Source organism: Calonectris borealis, chromosome 8 (assembly GCF_964195595.1).
Source record: "Calonectris borealis chromosome 8, bCalBor7.hap1.2, whole genome shotgun sequence".
NCBI lineage: Eukaryota > Metazoa > Chordata > Aves > Procellariiformes > Procellariidae > Calonectris > Calonectris borealis.
Window position 1 is genome coordinate 18,528,183 of NC_134319.1, and position 23,619 is coordinate 18,551,801.

General features: G+C 39.0%; 1 long non-coding RNA gene across 1 annotated transcript in view; it reads left to right on the forward strand.

Annotated features, from left to right (window-relative positions):
• LOC142084945 (uncharacterized) overlaps window positions 1-23,619 on the forward strand; it is a 52,730-nt gene that overhangs the window by 17,341 nt on the left and 11,770 nt on the right. Inside the window, exons 11-13 of the long non-coding RNA XR_012674496.1 lie at window positions 13,394-13,544; window positions 19,590-19,650; window positions 21,009-21,135. This is a non-coding gene — a long non-coding RNA (uncharacterized LOC142084945). The remainder of the gene's footprint in view (window positions 1-13,393; window positions 13,545-19,589; window positions 19,651-21,008; window positions 21,136-23,619) is intronic.

Consider the following 23,619-nt stretch of genomic DNA (forward strand, 5'->3'; position numbering starts at 1 on the left):
ATTTGTTTCAACCTGTGAAAAGAACAGTGGCTGAGTGCTTGTTAAAGGTATATTTTCTTTTAAGTTATATGGAGAGAGATGTCAACTATTTACCATAAATATATTTATACATTTGAATATATAAATGATACTGTTACTTACCTTTAGTAGGTTTCCCACTGACAGGTATGCTCAGAAAACATCTTTCACTAAACCTGAAATGTTGATATAAATATCTGAAGAAAAATACTAATCACAGAATACATTGAACAGACTTACTGATCTTGTATACCTGGAAAAAGATTTTCAAACAGACTTTGTCAGCTCAGCCTTGGCATTCCTTGTCAAACAAAAGCATGCCTAAAGACACATTTCAAAAGCAGACAATGCAGCACTTGCTAACCTGCAGAAAATCGAAAAGGATCAGGGAGGCAGAGAACAAACAGAATAGGTAAGCAATAAGAAATGGAACACAGTTCTAAAGAGCTGTTTCAGAGAGCCAAATATGTTTAAAGAAGCCTACATCAATAATTAAACATCAGTAAGTAAAATTCCAGTATACTTTTTTGCCAGTATTGTTTTAAGATTTGTAATATAGAAATGAAATTATTGATTCAGTATCAGTAAGAAAACATTACTAGTGTTAGGGGAGGAAGAAGCAGGTGGGGGGAAGAGAATGAGACAGGAGTATTTTTAGCGCAGAGAGCTAGTCTAGAATGTTAACTTTTCGTAATAGAAAGTCCACACTTCAGTATTCGTCCACTTCAGTCAGCTGAAAATTTGGGTCAGGCAACTGTTATGCGAATTGACAGCAGCTATCTGATTAAAAATAAAATGCTCTTAAAAAAAAAAAAGAAAAGAGAAAGAGAGAGGAAAAAAGGCTGTGCTGTGTCACATTCACGCCACTCATGTTGCTTACGTTGTGTCACACTGTACAGTGATTTGATGCTACATAACACAACATGACATGAGTCACAGTTCACTGCTATCCACATTACACTCAGGTAGTTTGGCATAGCTCTAACTTTTGCTTTACTCTCATTTCCTATTCAGTGCACTCCACTTAGACTGGTTGGTTAATGCAGACAATTGCTAGACACTCAAAACTAGAGTTCCCTACCCAAATACATTTTTCATTGGATATTAAAGTGGAAACTTCAGTGGATATCTTTTGCACATCCATATGCAGCTCCTTTGCTCAACATAGGAAGGGCATTAATGGCAACTTACACCTGAAAGGGAGGAGTTAAGGGGAATTTCCCATAGGAAATACAGCTGGTGTCTGTGGCAATGACTTTCTGAGTTGGAGAAATACTCTCTAAATGGAAAATAATTTGACTTTTTTCTGCCACCAGAGACATTTCCAAACCAAAACCTCATATTAACCTCCCAGCCTCCCCTTCAATTTCAATTTGAATTGAATATCTTTCTGTTTCAGAAGGATGTGAAATATAATTCCAGATCTGAATTTATAAGCAGTCTGTAGCAGGCTGAACCAAAACTCCACATCTCCAAATGCTTAGGACATGGGCAATTCAACATCTTTTCAGAGCTTTGCACTTTGGGTCTAGCTGTCTTAATTGGATGTTTCCCAAAATAATAGTCTATTTTCTTCGTGGTCACCCACCTCAGACAACAAGCATCAGCCCTGGAGCACAGTTAAATTGCACTATTGCTTCCTGTAACGAACTCTTGCCTGCCTGTCATACCATCTCATACATTTTACCTTTGTTCTCAACAGAAGTAGAGGGGAGCACAAATTAATAGGCAGCTTTGATGAGTTTCTTTCATTTTTATTGACAGCATCCTGAAGTTCTAGATCCACTTAGCACCTCCAAAGAAGCGATAAGTGATTTAGCTTTTGGGGGACAAATTGGTTCTATTAACTCCGAGTGCCAAATTTACCAAAAATAACTCATTAGCTGTGCATTATGATTCACTAGGGTGCTCTGCTCTTGGCTAGATCCCAAAAAACACATTTGTGTACAAATGTTCCTATTATGGGGTGTGAGACTTATTAATCGTATACCATATGCACCAGTGCATTTTTCTCTTTCTAACAAAGCAGTTTTCCTACCACAGATGAGAACTGACCAGATTTTGAAGGGTTAAACCTATTCTAATGTGATAAAACCTGTGAGACCACAGCAATCATTCAGTCTCAGCTATTCACTTTCTCCTTTCCTGTGGCTACTACTTGAACCTAATATTCCTTCCTCTACATTTAAGAAGCAAACAAGGGAGCCAGCAGAAAAATTTAGTTATGGACTTGGTTTCTGCTGCTAAGTTTAAGTTTGCTGGAGAACAAAAGTGCTCACTCCCTCCATTCCCTTTTGAAAAAGCTGTAATTCACAAACTGTTGCTGCCCCACAACTTGCTTCTCACACTTTGAGGGATTGGATTCTTCACAACTGAGGAAAAGTAATGTCTGATACTGTGATAAATGTGACTTATTTTCCTGTGTATTTAAGAGATATTTGTGTAGTTACGCACAGATCCAAAAGAAAAGCAATGGGTGATGTGAAAAAGGCTGGAGGTTTTTTCTGTCTTCACATTTCATGGTGGTAAAAGCAAGGCTGTGGTTTCCCTTTTACGCTGCTGTTCTGAATACTGTTGGTACCTTCTGCCTAGAGAACAGAAACAGAGCAACCCCTAAGAAGCACGCCCAGTCACGAAAGGTCTTTATGCTAACGGCACTGAGCAATCGGGAAAGTGTGTCTGCAAGCCAAGATAAAACATCCTTTCCATAATCCAAGGAGCAGGCAGGCAAACCCTCTTTCTGATCTATCTAGGGAGGCAGTGAGGGTGATGACTGTGCCAGTGAGGCAGCTGGGGCACTGACAATCTTGTCCCTGCCCCACTACAGGCTTCTCGTGTGGCCTTTGGCTGGTCGTTTGGGGCCCACCTGCAATGGCACAGTGTGGTACAAGTCATTCCCAAGTCCTGCACCTGGATGTATTATCCCTTATAATTCACCAGCCCCCCTGTGCAAGCATTCTTCCTGCTGTGGACTGGGGGGAACTCTTCCCATTTCCTCTTCGATATTTCTAATGCTCTGTGTCAAAAGGCTTTTACTTCTGCTTCTTAACTCGGTAACTGGAGTTTTACCTCCTTGCTTCCCCTTCCCTATTCTCTAAGCACTTTGGCTATTAATTGAGTTTTCTAGTGTAGTAAGCTGAAGTTTTTCACCACATAAATGATTCATCCAAATAAAGTGAAGTTATTGAGCAAAAGTTAAATTGGGCTTTAATTTGCCTCGGGTCTCTTTTGAGCCATCTCCTTGGTTGCTCCTTATTGTGGAAATGTTTCCCTCTTTGAACGTGGTTTTCTTTAACACACTATTTGCAAGAAAATGAAAGAGGACAAATTTTGTTGTTTGGGCATCCTGCCAGGTCCAGGAGATGCCTGTCTTCTGAGGAAGTTAGTTGCTCCATGAACATCCCTTCTATCTTTATTCAGGTCTGATGGCTGAAGGGAAACATGGGAAGAGTCTGGGTGAACAGCTGTGGCAAAATCCTGGTTCCTTCATTTTCTCCAGTACCCCTACTTCAGTCCCGTGGTCAAAGGGATGGACAGTGTCTCTTCCAATTTGCAGACAATGCTTTTGTCACTGCCTTTCCAAAAGGGCAGGTGTCCTTTAGCCTGTCGTCTTCTAAATCCTAGCTAAACCTGCAAGTGAGGATCCTCTAGGTGCAAGTATGAAATGTGCTGCGAAATGAGATGCAATATCGAGAGGAAAATAGTTACAGGTATAGGGATTAGTCACATCCTAATTTTGACAGGCTTGTGTGAGCAAAGGCTGTTTCAATATCGTGAGGCAGCTGCTTCTCATGGTGTGGGGTCATTACAGAGATTCACATACAGACTGATGCTTCGGTACCCTGTCACCTTTGCTTAAAAAATAAGGTCATATTATATGCAAGATAATACTGTATTCATCACTTAATATTTTATACAATTAAAATATTTAGCTAAGTAACAGTGTGTTGGGGTGGGTGTGTTTGTGTATGTGTGGGTAGAAATAAGTATAAATAAACAAGTATTAGTGGTGCAATAGCACTGAATAATTTATCCAGACCAAATGAATTATTTTCAGCCTCTTACTCTTGAAAATTTCAAACTGAATTCCTCAAGTTCATTTACAATGTTCTTTTTTAATAGGCATATTGCAGGTAATAGTAGCTGTGGTGTCTCAGGGTATCATAGCTACCTTAAGGATACGATGGCTGGAGAGCTTGCCCATTTTCCCCACTTAGATCAGCTAGTCTAATGAAAGATCATACTTCTGTCTGCGAAACGCACTTCGTTTCTAATCAATAAATTTAGTTTGTATAGGTCCTAATTTCTCATGGAAGTGGTACAAATATTTAAGAGCAAATTAATACAGAGCCCAGAGGATCAGTGAATACTAATAAACCCCCCAACTCTCAAAGTGAGACCACGTGGAAAAGGGAGGATGGACTGATCAGAGACAAACTGACATGAGTAGCCATAATAGTAGCAATGTAAAATGACTTAGAATGTCACTGCACAACAAGATTTGTCCAAGACGCTGCAGTAGCACCAGAGCACAGATAAGAGCTTACAGTATACGTAGTTTCCCTATGCAGTGTCACTATAATCAGAGATTTCCATCAGGGTATAGTAACCCTTTGATTTTGATTCACCCCTTTGCTTCAGTGCTTGCCTTGGGCTGCACCAGATCCATCTGGCTACCTGTCTTGCTTTTGCCACCCCTGTCATAAGGACTCCTGCCAACTGCTTGTCTCTCAACATGCTGCGTTTCCTACCCCTGAAAGCAGTGCCTTCTGCTAGTCAGGGAAGGAGAGCACTGAGGAGCAGTGAACTGGCAGATTGACAAATAAGCTGAGACTGACCCAGGGCTGGCACCCTCCAGAACTCGCTTATATTTTTGTGTTGGGCATGATCATCTCTAAGTGTGGCCCTGATTCCAGCTGTCATTTTAGGTCAGATGCATAATATCAGTTTACAGAACAAGTGTAGTTAAAGGACCCTCATCCATCATAGCCAGATGGAGGGAAAAAAACTGCAAACAAAGTAGGTATCAACAATGCTTGGGACATACTATGACTCTCTGTCACTCCTTCAGCATGCGAAGCTGGTCAGTGGCACCAATTAAGATGCTAACCTACACTACAACAGTCATCTGTGAAACTGCTGTGTGCTGGAGAAATTAATCTGAATACCTTGTCAGCACAAAGATAGAGAAATTATCTTCACTGATAAAGCTTGTGATATATTTGCAAGGTAAATAATAGAACCCAAGTAACTGTACCAAAAGGCAAAACATCAAACTGAGCAAACCTTCTGTACAGGCTGTTTGAGAGCCTTCTCTTTATCAGGAATTAGCACTGATCTTGTAAACAAGATGTCCTTTCTGTGAGGAGACTGATGCTAGACGAGGCAAGAACTAAATCATTTATTCCTTGTTGGCGTCACCTTAAAATAGGTTGAAATTACTCTCTTTACAAAGGAAGCAGAAGTTCTTCTTTTTCCTCCTCCATGTACCTCTAATCCAGTTTCTGTAGAACTTCCCCAGAACAGTGGACTCACGCTGGACAGGTCTATGCTTCCCTGGCAAGAGGAAATGGATGTTACAGCTTCTCTGCTTGGACCAGCTTTTTTGACTGTCACTGGCCACATACTGCTGGAGTACTCTTCAAATGCATCCTGCCCCATTCCTCTGGCAAATGCTGCACTTATGCTCTGAGATACCCCCAGATACCTTCTGCTGGACCTTTTGTGAATGAGGACACAGGGAGGTAAGATAACTCACTTCACCTCTCCAGTGCAACATGGATTCTTATTAGGAAACTGGATGGAAGCTTTGGTCTGCGACTGCACAATTCCTTCATACGGGCTTGTGTCTTCTGCAGTCAGCTGTGTGTCTGGGTGTCTCAGGCTAGAATTGGGTGGTGGTTACTTATCTCACTCCTTATACTGTACTTCTTGTCATATTTTGTCAATAGTGAATAGTTAAATCCTGAGAAAATAAGGCAATTTTGAAAGACAGTAATTACATATTTGTTCTAAGGCTCATAAGGATTGGTTCCTGCCCCTGGGTTTCACATGAGAGGTTTTAGACCATTCTCCTGCTGTCTTTTCTCTTTTCCCCAGAAAGCTATTTCAATGCCTGCAGCTCTGCTACAGTCAGGTAGTGATTAGAATATATTGTCAAATCTTTTAGCTTTTTTTTTTTATTGTTGTGTCACAGCTCACCTGCCAACTTGTTTCTTGTTAATTCAACTCTTCTCATCTGCTTCTGTTTCTACACTTACTTGTGGGGAGATGAGGTGACTGGGATTGAATAGGAGATAGCAGCGGTAGTTGAAGCAAGATGAAAATGAATGATATTTTCAAATCCTAAGAAGGGCTGCAGAGGCTAATAATTACATTAAAAAGGCCCTCTGCAGGTAGGTGCAAATAGGCTAGTCTAAACAAGTGCCACTATTTTAATGTGGGCTGTTCAAGACGATGTCATTACCTGACTAGACTGCCACCTTTCACCTCCAGCCATTGTGCTCCGTTAGATCTCACTAACAGGGAGAGTGAGGAACTTGTTTGCAGGGGATTTGTTGTCTCACGCTCAGAGGCAGCTGAGAGACTTGCCAAATGACAGGAAGACGCTTACATTCACAAGGTGTGATTGCCTAAGTGTTTGACTGTGTCTAATTAGTTTGCCTTTGCTGGTTGGTAGCTCCACAGTCAGAAGCAGATTGACTCTGCAGGCTTTAAGCAAAGAGGTCTGATTGGTGTTATTATCATTTGTTTATTTAACCCTCCCACTAGCCATGAAATATTCCCTACAGTATGGCCTTTTCCTCTGTCTTTAAAAAGGCATTTTTATGGCACAAATTATGATGAGTAATATTTTATCCCATCATCTCTCCACAACTTCTAGTTATATTGTAATTAGATGTCTTGTAAACGCCTTCAGAACAGGCATTAGTATTAACTTTTTGAGCTTTGAAATATGAGCAATATCTGATTACCTTCAGAAGCAGGTGATGTTAGCTTATTTTTATCATAAATAACAGAGATTCTGTCTGCCTCTGTGTGTGAGCACCTGTTTGGCCACGCTTCTCTGGGGCTAAAGAATCAAAACGCTAATCTTCTTCTTTAGCAAGTGATTCCTATAATGAGAAGAGATTGAAAAAAATTAAAAGTAGGCCTTGAAAATCCTTATAAAATAATAGGTAGCCCATATTTAAAATAAAGAAGGATTCTTTGAATATGAGTGAACAGAAAAGCACCTTCCTTTCTCAACACCATTCCACTTGGCTGCACCTCAGGGGTTCAATTCTACTGTGCAGGTTCAAGGGAATACCCCATCCTAGATTTTCAGATTTATGGGGCATGAGATCCAATTCTCAGCAAAAAAAAAAAGTTCCAAAAGGTGATTGATTCCAAGAGGAGAAATGAGTTTTCTCTGTAGGGGAATTCCTTTGCCTTCTTCCTGGAGCGTACTTACAGGCAACTTTTTAACTGTGCCCAAAAAACCTCTGGGTTTGGAAGGGTTTGGTTTCAGATGTTGCTCTAAAAGATACCACATCCTGATCTGAAAAGGAAAGAAAAGGTCAATATCCAGAGTCTCTGGTGTCGACTTCAGCTAACGTGTATTCTGTTTCAGTGCTTTGGATGTTACCACTTTGAAATGTGCAAAACTCGAAGATACCAACTTATGTCTTCTCGTTTGAAGGGCAGCTTACATTTCTGGCTATTATGCTTATTCCTTTCTGAATTCTGTTCAGGCTCCATAGTGAGGATTTCCACACTGCCTAGGAACTTGCTTTGGTTTTGAGTACCATTTTTTTCCTGTTAGCTGTTGAATAGACTGGCTCCTTCAGCATTTCCTAAAGATAGCTTAAATTATCCTCAGGACTGTGTCAAATTATAGAAGCAATCCAAAGTATATAACTGAAAGAATAGGTCATCATCCTATCTGTGAACAAATAGTTAGATTAAATATGCCTATCTAGATAGATCTTTCTCTACTCCATTATTCTTAAAAGCTCCAAGTAATAAACACCATCTTAGCATCTCATTATATGATGCAAATTTTATAAACAACTGACATTATTATATCCACAGACATTATTCTGAATCGGTTAAAACACAAAGGAGCACAGAATAAGAATTCTGTCTCAAATCCGTAGAACTGCATTTCAAGGTAGCCCCTCTTTGGCTTACACAGCTCTTTTCCGTTGGGGAGTGTGAGATGCAAAAGGAAGCTGTATCTCTGGGGGATGGTGTGTGGGTTTGTGATTCACCTGAGAGAGATGTGTCATCACATCTCCAGCCAGATGCTCTCAATTGGCTGATGATGTCAGCGGGTCCAAATGAACAGAGTGTTGCATCAAAGGTCAGGTAACTTATTTACCCTAATATTAGGGATAAATTATTTAGGAAAACTAAGAACAGTCTTAAATCTTCATTTTAATGAGGAAGGTGAAGATTTTATTTTCTGTAAGCTGGACAAGTCCTCTTTCTTACCAGGCCTTCCCTCAGACCTCTGCCAGACTTCTGCCTGCTCCAGCCATCCTTAAAATCTTCTGAGTTTCAGGACTACTTTGCAGCAATAGGGACCAGTTTTCATTTCTGGTTCAGGACCCCTCCTGAGCTTGCATGATCTGGGGCAGAAAGGTGCAGAAAAGAAGCCAACCAATGTCCTCAGTTTTGCTGTTGCCACGGCTTTCAGCTAGCTCGTTCTGTGAAACAGAAATCACGAAGTTGCCCCTTGAATTCCCATGTGATAACACAGCATGTTGCTGTGTACCACCGGGCCAGACTTGACTAAACTTGTATAATTGTAGTACCATGTAGCTTGTCCTAAGTCTTGAAAGATTTCTCAACAGCGGAGAGGCTAAGATCTCTAAACCACTATTGTAAGATAGCAGCAGAAGAAAATATAACCTATCAAGTTACCAGACTAATAATAAAACAAGCTGATATTTTCTAGAGCTTTTACTGATTGTCATTTCTCTGCAATGTTATACAACTCTTGTGTGCAAATGGACTTACTGGCAAGTTTCTGTGTACATACCAGCACCCTGGCTCTACTAAACCCCCTTATCTTAGCTTCACTAATTTGCCATGTCAAATTAGTGTGATGAAACAAATTCTAATTACACTGAAAGATCACTTAGAGCATTAGCACTGCTGCTGTGGTCTGTTCTTGTGCTGTCTTATTTGCATACTAATCCAATGTGCCTAGGTAGATGACAAAATGAAATGTCTTCTAACATGTTTACAAGTTTTTCCTGGGAAGGTGCTGACTCAGCCTTGACAGATGTTCCCATAGGCACATGGGAAGGAGGAAGTACGAATCACATTGCTCAACTTAAGGGAGGATGTTATTTTTTTCCTTTGACTTCCCAGCTTGTTTGTTTGATCCATTGGGAAAACAGAAATCATTTTTTCATTTTAAAGATAAGCCGAATAATGACATCAAGAATCAAAAAATATAATCATGACCCCTGTTTGATATTTAAGTTTATAGCATCCAAACACTAAAAACATAGAAAAAAGTACAATTTAAAAGGTAGAATTAAAAAAAATTCTTTAAATATGTCCTGCAAAAGAACAGTTGAGCAGAATTCCTAATGGTAGGAGTTTCGGAATAAGAGCATGGGTTAATGTATTTGTAACTTCTTCCTTCTGTCTCAGTGTGTTCAATGAGTTTATGCTTATAAATTAATAAGTCATTGTTGCTTGTTTTCTTCCTGACCAAAAATACTGATTTGTAAGTATGCCTGGCTGCAGAATTAATCTGCATCTAGCTGCTCTAAATGTGTATTTACTCATTGAGGAAGAAAAAAGAAAAACTATTGCAAAATTTAGGCTCAGAATATGGAACAACCCAAAAACATGACTCTTGGAATTTGATTTCCCACTGGCATTACAACTTCTATTCCATTGGAAACACAAAGCCCATGTTAACAGGTTTTGCTTCACATTTTAAAGCCATGGTATTCAGAATCCTGAAAAGAAGAGAAAGGCAGTGTCTTACCATTTGTGGGTGGGCCTGCTAAAATAATTTTCCCACTCTTCTTCATATGTGAATGATTTCTTGACCTTTTTTATCACACCACCACGCACAGGCCTTGTCTGGAGATTTTCATGGGAGTTAGCAGGGCTATTCCTTGCTCTGTTCCTAACCATAATGGGCAAATTCATAGAGAAGTTTTGGCTTAGGTGAGATCTTCAGCATCTTGTTACAAAAGAAACAAGCTGCAATCCTTGTTCCACCAAGGTTGATGACAGAACTCTGCAGGATTCAAATGCAGCCAGGTTTAGTGTGGAGTACAGCTAAAATGGGTGGAGATCGCTGCATATCTTGGTCACCCTGGAAAGCGTTGGGAATGAAATGAGCTGACTAGGAGGTAAAAATGTTTGATGTCATGAATAGGTGTGTATTTACTTAGTGTACTGTACCCAGTCTGCAGTCTGCATGCTTAATAACCTAGGCTTATAGCTTTTTCCATATGAATGTTTATTGGAATAGAACAGGCAGGAGTTGCTTATATTTGTACCTGCAGAGAAACCATTATTTATTTGTGTGTAAGCATGTCACATAACATACATAGAAAAAGAAACACTTCACAGTAGAAAAGTCATGGCATTTGTTACAATTCAATAAAAAATATCACAGAAATATTCATACACTGGAAAATTAACCCAGTGCCACAGTGCTCTGGTAGAAGAAGGGCACTTTTACTATCATAATGCCACAGAGGGCTTTGGTCATAGGTGAGCAGCTGAGTCTGCAGATAACTGAGAGAATTTTTGATGTGATTATGTAGTAGACGTGCAGGAGACTACTTGTGTGTTGCATCACACAATGCACGGGCAAACTGGGACATATAAAATAGAAATTGTATTATATTTTCATTCTAGTTTTTCAAATTTTTCATGAAATGCTAATTTTGCTACAGATCCATTATTTATGAAACTGAAAGGCTTTTTTTCCCCCTCAATGCCAGAGGGATTTTACATGTGTAAGCCCCATTTAGTGTTAATGGCAGATACCAGTACACAAGCTCCATTCACTGGGAGGAAAATAGTCTAGCGCACCTAATTAACTAATGATGAATCATTTGCATAGATAATATTTCCTGTACACTGGGGTTTAGTATTCTGGTTAAAAGCACAGTCCAGCAAACAGACTCCAAGACTGCATATCTAGCTGAACTATTCCATAGGAAAATTGACTTTATTTTATTGTTTAAATGTAGATTGTTCATTTCCTTTCTTCAAGAACAGCATAGCTTGTATGCTTCAATAGCTTAGACCTATTTGTCTGTTACATTTTCACAGCAAAGCAGCAGCTCAGACGTGTTACCCTATTGCTCTACAAGCAAGGTCCAGGGTCCATACCTGGGCTTTCAGTAAGTGGGAAGGAGCAGCCCCTCAATGGACCAGTGTCAGAATCTCTCCATTGCCCTCACTGAGCATTGGAAATGGCTTTATGTCCTAATTGCTACTCTGAAGACCATAAAAATCTACCTGTTTTCATGAAAAGTATGGCTCTTATTGCCATCAGCTTCTAAATTAGTGATATATCTTGGCACTAAAGACTAGTTAATACCTACAGCAATGTTGTACTTTTATATTAAATCCTATAAGATTTTCTCTCAGGGATTAAGGCACAGCCTTGCTTTCTTTTCTTTAAAGCAGTTTCCCTGATACCATGATATCTATTTTTTCCACTTTCTGAGGGCTAGATACTATCCTAGTCAAAAGTGGGCTAGCTGAAGAGCTGTCACTGTACCTACAGCACTATAGGTCAGCCAGAGAAAGAGCTGGCTCCAAACACAGCAACAGAAGACAGTTCAGTTGTGGAACCAGGACAACATTCAACTTGCCTTTGCCCAGACTGTGCTCTTTGGAGAACACTGTAACAGGGGATGCAGACTTTCCTTGTTAGGGTAAAGAAAATTTTGCATAGCTACTAAGGTGTGAAAGTGGGTAGATGAGGATCTTATTTTCATCCATAAAGTGGATGAGGAAGAAACAAAGAAGTGCAAGATGTTTGTTTGTTACATTAAAAACATAAGTGCTTATTCCAAGGCACTAAGTGTCCCAGGATACTAAATATGAGCTTGTATAAGAAGAGCAAACTGAAATCTTTTTGAACTTTAAGTAAAGTTTGGGCTACTATGAAACTTCTTGGCTCAGGCCTCTCTCTCAACAGATTTACAATATCAGAGTTATGCTGTAATTGGTACCACACTGACACATAATGTAAAGTGTTACCTACATTTAAAACTTGAAAATAGTATTTGAATTCCATATTCACAGGTAATAAAAGTTCATCCTCATGGTGGGGAAAATGAGTTTCAGAATGACAGCTCCTAACCTGGATTTTTTTTTTTCTTTCCAGTTCTGTTCATATGGTTTTCTCAATGTGGGCATTATTCTGCAGTCCTTATTCAGGCAAAATCTTCCCTGAAGTCGTGAATATCAACACAAAGAGATAGCCATTGACAAAGGCTTATCGTTATAAATATATGTGTCTCTTTTAGTCTCCACATTTCCAGCGCAAGCTTTATCAAAAATGCTGCAATAGTCCACACTAATACTAGCAGCATTATGATATATCTGTAGTTCCATGTAAAACATTTAATTTAAAAATAACAATAATTGGCATTTCGACCTTCTCCTTCCCAGGGATTTCAGAGCACTTTCCAAAAGTTAGTTTATTAATTCTCACAATAGCAAATATCTGTCAAGGCAAGTATATCTGGACAAGATCCAAAGCCCCTTTGGAGAACTCTCTGTCATAGTACCATTCTGCTTTTGCCTGAGAAAAAAACTACACATTCCAATTTCTTTGGTGAATTTACAACAAAAGGTTCCACAACCCCCTGGAAAAACAGACATTTTTTTCAGCCAGTTCTTCTCTTACCCTTAGGTCATATTATCTCTGAGCAACATGGTAAATCACGGGAATTTGCTTTTGCAGTATCTTGATTTGATGTTTAAATTATACTCCTGATTCAGATCTTCTGACAATCTGGAAATAAGGTTGACTGTCGAGTCCAAATTTGCTTATTCTGTGGCATTTGTGACAATCCCTGCGTGAGTTCTGCTCTTTTAAAAACCAGATTTCCTCACGATCCTAGCCTGGCAGTCTGTATGGTGGGAATCTGTTTAAAGCTGGAGAAAGCTCCCAGCAGAGGAGTGGGCAATCTTTCCACAGTGCCTGCAGTGAAGCTTGGAAAGATAACCACATGTATTCCCTCATGCTTTATTCTTTCCTTGGAAACAAGCATCTAAAGATGATGGACCACAATCTGATGTCTGTGGACAGAGGGGGATGGGGGAGACATAGCTCTGATCATCCTCGTGCTAGAGAGGTGGGAAAGTATCAGCTTAGTCTGCATCTTCACAGATTACATGGCTTCAGAAGATGTGAAAAGGCCACTGTTGGGGGCGAGCAGAGATGAGAACTTTTCTTCCCTTCCTTCCCCTTGAGGGTTACCATTCTGGGCAGCTGGCAAGCAGCTGAGCTGTGTCCCTTCACAATTAGCCCATCAGGCATGGTAAGTATCTGACAATCTCACCTTCTTCTTCATTGCATGAGTGAGTGAATAATGAATGAATGGGGTTTTTTGCAGAGTAATTCAAAGCTGCAGTATAATCACTTTGATAAGATTAAGATCCTGTTTGACATTTTAATAAGAATAAAACAAGCCTTTGCTTGCTAGGACATGATCAGGAAATACTGTGATTGCAGATAAATCAATACATAATATAAGTTGCTCTTTAGAAACTTGAGAAAAAGTTACTTGTATTTGAAATACCACATACTTTATGTCTGTGATCTGTCTTTGGCAGTTATATTGCAAGGTTTTCTATCTCTTTCTGTGGGTTGAAGAAAGACAAGAGAGGTAAAAAGCCATGCACAGAACTAAGATTCACAGAAAACCCCTCAGAAGAACCCACGCTAAAGCCACTGGCTACATATGTTATTGCTGTGGCAGCGCTATGTCTGTCATGTGTTAAGCACCAAATGAAACATCATCAGCTAATCAGGAAAAGTTAATACTATTGCTTTTGAGTGATGCAATTTAGACTACTGTCGTAAAGCGAATGATTACATATTTTTCACAAACTGTATTGGTGACAAAAATGAGTTAGATGTAGCTGGGAAAGAACGCTTTAAATTCACATTAACTAAAACTTTGACATTTGGCATCAAAAATGGCATTTAAAAAAATTGCATGGAGTTGTTTTTGTGATCGTTCAACTTCTGTCACTCTTAGATTCAGCGCCTACCTCTCTCGTGCCAGTGAATTGATGACAAGGAAGGGTCTGGACTGCAAATTCATAAACAGTTCAGCTTAGAAATGCTTGCTTCAATTAAAAAATATTGCATATATGAGGATGAGGAGGTTGTGGATTTGCCATCACAGGTTTGCTGCTTGTTCTTATGTGCATATTATTTTCTAGGACTACTAATAATGTGAGCCTTTCGACTTTCCTTCCTAATTATGGATGGGAAAGTAATTTGATGGCTGCCAAAAAGCACTGAAAGGCCTGTATTCATGTCCACTATCAAGCCAGGTGATTTCATCAATCTAAATGCCTGAACTTTTACAAAAAATGACACCTCCCTGTCTTGAGATAATTGTTAAAGCAGGAAGGACTGAGGTATACTGTAATGAGTGATTTTTAACTAGATCCTCTGTTCCTCCATCCATGAATGTCCATATGTGAAAGCACAATTGGTTTCAAAGCACTGCTGCACATTTATTAATGTTATATCAAATATTATTTACAAAAGCTATGGGGAAAGTATTTGCATAGACTGTCCCAACACCCCAAATGACACTTGTGTCTGTGGGAACATAAGTGAGAGTAAAGATGAGTAATCATTTGATCTAAATAGGGACACAGCTGTATTTCTAATGGGATTCAGGCTTTCGAATGGCCAACTTCTTTCAGTTTGCCTTAGAGGAGCTGTGAACTTATCATTCAGGCATGTGCACATAAATACAGCAGCTGCCATTGCTGATGGCTTTGAAGCATTTTGCAGTCAACTGCCGGAGCCGGTGGCTCCATGCCAAATCATGATGTGATTCTGATCCTGAGAGATTTTCATGCAAGACTGGGGACAGAGGTCATGGAGCAAATGTAATGGGCTGACATGTATTAAGAAAGATTAATGAGTCTGGGCACAAATTAATTGTGTTCTTATCAGATAATCAGCAGGTCTCACTAGCACTTGCTTTCAATGTTATAAAAGAAGAATACGTGCTGGGGTCTCTCCTGGTCAGCTGTAAGGAAACAGAGTTTTTAGCGTTATTTAAATGAGACAAAATATCAGTTTTGTCTGGTATAAAATCTTATCAAGAGGTTATTCCAGCTCAGGTCAAGGCTATTTTTCCAAGTTCCACATTAATAGGGAAAGGAGCTGCAACAACTGTCTAGATTTATTATAGTGTCAGGAAGAAAACCAGGGTAGAGCAGAAATAAGCCAAAGATTGTTGTTTGCAACTGTGATCTGAGAAAAGTGAAGCAGCATAAGGTTAGTAGTGAGGTAAAAAAGATGCTGCCAAGAAAATCATGTCATGACCCTCCAGCTAGAAAAGATTTTATATTTTCATTCAGTTAAATGCTACTAAAATGTGAATCCAAAGAGGGATTCTGTCCTGTAGGATAGTTTCCTTTTAACAAAAAATGAGAACTTCTTGGATGCTCACTTCTTCCCAAAAAACAAAGACTTGGGAGTCCAAAGGCAACACAGAGGTTAGGTTGCAGGATATGTTACAGGACAGCTTCCCTAAAAACTTCTGCATTTTGGTGGTAGATGGTTCCCTTCAGTGAGTGTTTGCCCATTGTGTGTGGCACTTGTGAAAAATTCAGCTCTGACTGTTTCTTGCAAATATTTTCACTGGCCTGAGGAATCTGAATTTGTGGAGGGACTCAGGAAATGTATGTGCATTTGTCATACTTGTTTCTCCATTGCTTTTTCTCTTGTCTTGGTTTTTTTGGGGTTTTTTGGGGTTATTTGTTTTAAAATGACTTATATACTAGAGCATTCAGCTTGCTAACTTAAGCAGTTATGAGTCAGGAGATAATAGAAGCAGCAGGTTATTGTGTTTAAAAGTTGTATCAAAGAGCCTGCAAGTAGACAATTAATGTGTAGAACTTGAATGAGGGCATTTTCTCCTTTTTCAATGCTTTTTGTATGGAACCAGTCCATAGCCTGGGATGAGTGGGCTCAAATTCTTGTGTCAGACTGCATAAATCTCGGAAAATTTCAGTATAGTCCATGAGGTTACTTTGGATTTACTGAATCAGATTGGAACATTTTGGCAGTAATTGGTATTTTTTTCAGATTTTTATGCATCCATTTGTGGGAAGTGTTTCATCAAATATTCCATATTCAAGCTATTTACAAACCAAAGCTCTCACAAACCAAAGCTGGATGTTCTAAATATATGAATGACGGCGGCAACAAGCAAAGACATATGAAGATAGATACGCATAACAGCAAACTTTCCAGTCACCTCAGCTGCTAATATAAATGGGTTAAAAGACAGGCCTCAATAGAGCCCCCCTAGGGGCACCTGTCCACCACAGGTTTTAGGATAATTCAATGAGAAAAGAACCAGGCCAATCCCCAATCCTTCCTGTGGGAATACTCCCAGGAGTGTCAAGAACACCTCCAATAGAAGAATATGAACAGCGTTCACAATAAAACTTGGGAAGAGAGTGGACATAGTTGTCCTTATTTTGCACCTGAGTTTAAGTCACTTGTCAAGGAAAAAGCTACTTTTCTCTCTCCCTTAGGTTTCTCAGAGAATGCTTTACATGTAGCGAAAAGGCAATCCGTCCTTACTGAAAGAAATCCCACATATTTGAGCTTGAGCATCACTTGGCTGAAGTGAATGAAGATGTATCTCTTTACCTGACATTAGGATACTCAATGTTCAATGCCAGTAATGATTTGGTGCCTTGATTTGGTGCCTCTGTACAAAAAAAAATAAAAGCAGCAAGCTGGAATTGTGAAATTTTTCAAGTACCATTTAACCAAGTGCTCCCTAAGTGATATGGAACTTCCATTTCTCCTCCTTCTCTAAGCCTGAGAAGTAAATTATACCTCTGCAGTTTCTTAACCCAGTGAGTGGGATTTGGAGGGACCAGTCCTATGTCTGGGTGTTACTGTTTAGCACCATTGTTCTGAAGTCTTAGCTAAAAGGTGTGATAAAATGGCAAATCCTAGGGTGATTCCTTCCCTCTCAGAGCCTGCATAATGAACAACTTATATAGTATCTGGCAGATATGAATTTGTGGAGGCACAATAGGAAATTGCAGAAAAATGAGTGAATGAAACAGCAACAGAGTAAACGAAGTATCACTTGACCAGTGAAACGTGTGACACAGATTCTGATTCACAGATTTCTATTTTTCACAATTACTCTCATCACTCTTTTCTACCTGCAAAAATTCTCTAGCTAGAATGAGAACACAAAGCCTGTGTGGCAAATATAAATTGACACAGTGCCACTGGAGCCAATAAAGCCTGACTACTTTACACTGGTTAAGGATCTGGCTCATTTTGTTTCAGTTCTCATTGTACACAGAAGTGAACCATGATTTAAATATAAAGGGAATTTCTTCAGCTGTAATGAGCCCTTGTTTTTATAATACATGTAGTAGAGTGCATGGAAGTATTTTACCAGCCTATCTTCCCTTCAAGAGAATAACACTATATGGGTTTGATACAGTCAATAAGTTTGGTTTTTTGATTTGCACATTGCCCACTTCGGGGTTTCATCACATTCAGACCTATGTTTTGAATTTTTATTCATAATGATATGTAAGACCTTAGTTTTTCACTGCTGCTTGTTAGTGTACATTTTGGACAATGTTAACATCATCTCAGATATTCAGGACAAGTGAGGAACTTGGTTTAAGTCCTTAGGAGAAGCTAAAAAGACTATTAACAAGCCGAGTCCATAAAAAACATCTGTTCCAGTCATGCTGCTGATTTTTTATTAGTCCTTCAAATCCATAGCAAAGATCTCTAGAGCAAGAAAAATGCTCTAATGTGGAGTGCGATTTCCAATTTCTTAGCTAACCTGATTTTGTTCATTCATACATATGCATGATTCAGTGCGGTTCCTGAATACAAACAAAACAAAAAACCCTTTTGGGTTGTACTTTATTTATTTTCCTTGAAATGCCCTTGAAATTTCATTTGCTCAGTGAAAGCAAACAAATAATTGCATACTAAAAGGAAAATGAAGAGTAGCAAGCTAAGTAATTTGTAACATCAAATATTCCTCTGCTGTGGTTAACATTCTCAGTGAGGGGAAACAGCAATAAACAGCCCAATGTATCTTAAATGCAATAACTAATATCAATGTCAAATGCGTGAAGTGAAAATACCTTAGGATATGCTTTCACAGTTCTGCTATATCGCTGCTAAATGGAATACGCTATATAACTATAATAGCAGTCATACTTGTCATATTTCTCCTGATCTCTAAGGAAAAATACCCATGTAGCCGTTATGCAGCTTACATCTTTTTCTAGTCGAAGTCGTATTTTTATGGGGGTCTTTATGGTGGTTTTTAAAAGTTTACACTCTGAAAGCAAACTTGCCACAATTTGTATATCATACAGACTATACCAAGTCACATTCCTGATAATTAGGGACATGCCAGTACTCTGTTGTGCACATCATTGCTTAGCTAGCTGTACAGTAAATAACAAAAGATTACTTCTGGTTTGGGCTATGTAATGCTCATCTGTATGAAAAAAGGCAAATAAACAAGTTCTTTTAAGCAGAATTTTTAACAATGACCCCATTAACCACACTGGACAAATTTATCCCTGGAGTAACTCAAACAATACCAGCGGAGTAACAGCAGGGATGAATTTGACCCATTTTAGCTAAAATTGCACTCATTTCCCTCAACATCCCAGGCAGAGACTTCATATGGTGATGAGCACTTTTCACCATGTTCCAAGTGTGAAATGTTGCTGAATGTAAAGTTTGTAAATTAAAATTGGCATTTTTGAGTCAGTACTTGTCAGTGAACATCCTGCTGAGAAAACGGTATCATTTGTGATTCCAGCATTTGTGTGGAAACCCCCTGCCAAAGGAGACTGTAAGTCAGATCCTTTTCTGCTGGAAATGTCGTCTTTTGGGAGAAGACTGAGTCTTTGGGTGCTGTCGCTACAGTCTGTGCAGTGCCATACTCTGGTCCCGAGGAACCTCCCTAGCAGAAGACAGGATGCTGATTTCATCATGATCTGTCCTTCTCTTGGCCTCTGCTTTGGTCTCAGCACTAAAATAGCAGCTCCTGCTCTTTTCTTTACCCTTTTGTACACTGTGGTGGTGATATCTGCTCTGTTACAAGGGGAAGAATTGCTTTGGTGGACGATGTGTTTTAATGGAGTTTTGCAAGGAGGGAGGTCTTGATAGGTAGCCAACACACTTCATCGTTTTCCTTCCACCTTTCAAAAAAACTGTAGCAGACGTGGGTCAGAATGTGACTCCCACATATTCAGTGATGTAAATCATTCTCCCTATGCTTGCTATGCTTATTTCTAATTTTTTTTCCTTATAGAAAGTCTCCTCTAACAGTCTTGAAAGACTGTTTCTGTGCGGAGAAGTGGAAGCAAACACTTGTAAATTATTTTCTCTAATGGATACAGGGAAGGCCAAGAAGTTGTAGAGTAGCTGTACACACAGGTACGGGTAGCGTGTTTGTTTTTCCCCTTAAGTATGTTTAAAAATTCTAGTCTGTTAATTCGTGCACTGCATGATTCAGCTACTAATGAGAAGAATTGTATTTAGAAATGCCTCCTAAACAACCTAAGCAAGTTAAGAACTGAAGCAGGTCTGGGAAAGACGAAGAATGATGACCTGTAGCTATAGAAAGCTGTAGAACATAGGGGATTGACTCAATTAGTGGAATATTCAAAATAATGGTGGAATTGTTTTCTGGCATTTATGTGTCACTAGATATGAAGGTCAGTGAAATATACTTCCAGAAGAAAATGCTTCATGTTCTGACCTGTTGGAACTCACCAAAGGATGCTCTGATGAACATTTCTATTGGCTGCTTCTGTTGTGGGGATGGTTTGGAAGGTAGCTGGGAAAGGAGGTCACCAAGGACTAAGTCAGAAGTTATTTAGGCTAATGAAACGTTTGAGAGATAACTAAGACCTTTGGATAGTTTTCTTTGTCTTCCTGGAAAGGTAAGGTTGGGAAAGCACATGACAAACCATTCCAGTCAACTTTGCAATTTAGTGTTACTGTGACTTTTTTTTTCTTTTTTGGCCCAGCCCTCCAGTCCATATAAGCCCCCTGCGTGCCATGACTATATAGAAGTATAGAAGGGTGTGTAAAGAGGACTCTGGTGAACAACGTACTAATATACTGGTAGCCTCACTTTTTCAGCTAAGGCTACCTATTTATGCCTCACTGAGGAGTATGCTCCATTTTCTGGCCAGCACTATTGTTCGTGTGAGCCTGCTTGACATAGTTCAATGTAGTGTTTGTTACATCTGGCTAAAATGTACCCAATAGACCCAACTGTTTCTCCTGCTGGAGATCTGTGAACTGCTTCTGAGGGTGGTGTCAGTCCTTATACAGAGCATGGAAGCATCTGGAGAAATCACATTTTTATAACGTAGCAGCAATAAGTCATCATTTGTTCCACTTAGATCCACTCTGCAAATCTAATAGAAGATTTCTCCCGAGGGATTTAATCTTGCTCCCTTTACTTATTCACTGAAGACCATGAGAATCACACAAGTGGGGTGAGCACTGTTTGACCCTTGGTAATTACGATCACTTACCTTAATATGTTTGCTAGTTTGAACAGAAGAACCAAGCACAGTGACTTAGGACATTTACAGGGTTGGTTTACTTCATGCATGAAATATTGGAAGACAATATGAAACAACCTTTTAACGATGATTCTGCTCTTGAGCCCATCCCATTTCTTTATTAACAAATGACTGTTTTTCTTTTCTCTAAGGTGCTCTTTGGGAAGCAGGCACAGCAGACAGGGAGAGACGAACTGCTAAACTAATATCAGCTTTGGAAAACTAAAGAGACCATGATGCACCGCCAACATCATTACACTTGGGTCCTATCTAAATGAAGTAAGTTGTATCCAAAACCATAACCAATCTTTACTTCCTAAAAATAAATACAAAGTTCAGGAAAAGCTAATACATATGTCAATCTGAACTTTAAATTCTTGTGGAAAAAAACTTGGCCTCAGAGCTTCAGAAAATAAATATTTTTGCCACGTGGCAATGGTTGTGAAGTAAATATGTCCCGCTGCTCTGATCTTACATCCTGTCACATTAATGTTTCAGAGCACTCAATATAAATATTAAAACTAATAGCTTCGCTCTTCAGCTATTACTCCATCATTCCCTGAAATCATCATAAAACATTCAAAGCCTTTTAGAACATTTACACACTTGAATCTGATGGTGGGGAAAGGAGACTAACAGAGCACAGCTTACAAGCTTAAATAATAGTGGAAAGCTGTTTATGGAGTATGCTTTATTTATTCATCATTTCAAGTAAAGTTTCAGTTTTGATGGAGAGGAAAAAAATCAAAGTATAGGTGTCAAGGGAGAAGGCTGAAGTATTGCTTTTCTATACTGTGGGCTTGTGTAAAAAAATATGGAAAAAAAAAGTTGTGGATTTTTTAAAAAAAAAAAAGCAGAGTCCATGAGAATCTCAGTCCAAGGTCAATCAATCTTAGGACTGTGGGTACGTAAACAGCTAATGGATTGTAAAGACACATACCAGTGTTATGAATTTTTAATGAGCAACTCTTCAGCACAGGCCCCTATAAATCAATGATGACTTATTGGCTGGATCAATTATGCAAACTTTAAAACATTTAATGACAGGTAATGAACAAGTCTCTGGAGTCCACCAGTCAACAGTGTTTTGCAGTTGTAGTTACAACTACTTAAGTGAAAAGTCCGCAGGAAACCTTTCCTCAGAAATGATTTAAAGCTAAACTCTAAGGTTGTGGTAAAGTGAAAGGGCACGGTTGCATTTCTCTTCATATATAACCTTAAACAGGTTGGCAAGTGGGCACAGTTGTTAATGTACTCATAGGCACGTATATTATTTTTTTAACCAATGGTATGTTGTGACCTTGGGAAACCTGCTTTCCCAAACTTTATACTTCAGATTTCCTGCAAGGTACTATAGATATGAATGGTGCAATTTTCAAAGAAAAAAGGTTGTGCTTGTGTTAGTAGACTGAGTAGTTCTTTCTTATAATGCTTTATTTTGAAAGCTAAGATAGATGTCAAAAAAAAAAAATTAGATGAGGGGAATTATAGACTACTACAGTTAACCAGCACAAAAGGACTGAAAGATGAGTGTAGGCTGAATAATACAAGAGAAGTCTTATGGAATAACTGGTGTGGCATTATGGTGGTTTAATTGCTTATTAAAATTATTATCCAATGAAAGATGAAGGATTTTTTTGTGGATTTTTGAATTTAATAGTTATTTGAAATTTTAAACATTAACCTTTCTAATGGGCAATTTAAGATAATTCTGCAGATTACAGGAAAGTTGTAAATTAAACATACCATTCAAGAACAAGAACAGGTGTATAAGCCCCTGATCCAAATGCCACATTTCTCTGTTAACTTAGTTAAGGCTTTACTCAGATTGACTGAGGCCTCCTGGCTGAATCAGTGAATTGAGTAAGCGCTCTTTATTGCCATTTGCTTTACTTTCCTAAAGACCACAAATATAAACGAAAGCTTGGAAGGCAGTTTAATCTTTGGTCTGAAGAATCAAAGTTTAAGTCTTCTGTAAAATTGGTAGAATTATTTTAATTGAAAAAAAATTATGTTATCCTCAGCTGTATTCTTTACAGGGAACCTGTGGTCAGAGAGCTTCCCAGTATCCTATGACAATATATCTGAATCCTAGCTGTTTAGACTCATCAGTAACGTCCTACCTCTTTCATGCTTGCTGCCAGCAGCGATTCATGCGAGCTCCTGTCCTACCACAAGTCCAGCACCCCACACTCACTCTGAAAGTTGCTCTGGCAATTGCAAGTGAGGTTTGATGTGAATAGGTGGATACTAGACCCAGGAAGAAGAGCGTGTTTGTTTTTTTCATGTCATGCTCAAAGTTTGAAATGTAAGACATAAAGAAAAGTGCAGTCATGAGAGACTGTAAATAAACTGAAGAGTCATCCAGGGACCTGTAGTAGTTAAAAACAACTGCTATTTTTTATTTGTTGATCTGAACACAAATGAGCATTCTTTGCTCAGTAGTTATTACTGTTTCACTTGTTCTGGTAGATGAAGTACAGATGGGCCACTACAAGAATTGAAAAGTTGTCTCATTTCACCAAGTTCCCCGAGTGCCTCTGTGTCCTCATATGAAAATATTTTTTGGAACAGTAAGATCAGTACATGATGACAAATAAAGTTTCCTTCTTTCTCTAACCCAAGAGAAAATGCACAACAACAAAGCTTTGCTAAAATGTTCTTTCTATACTGATATGGATAAAACCAGCTTTTTAAGCACAGGATCTAATTAGGTGGTGGCAGGAAATATTAATAAAATTCCGGAGACTTATGGTGAAATGA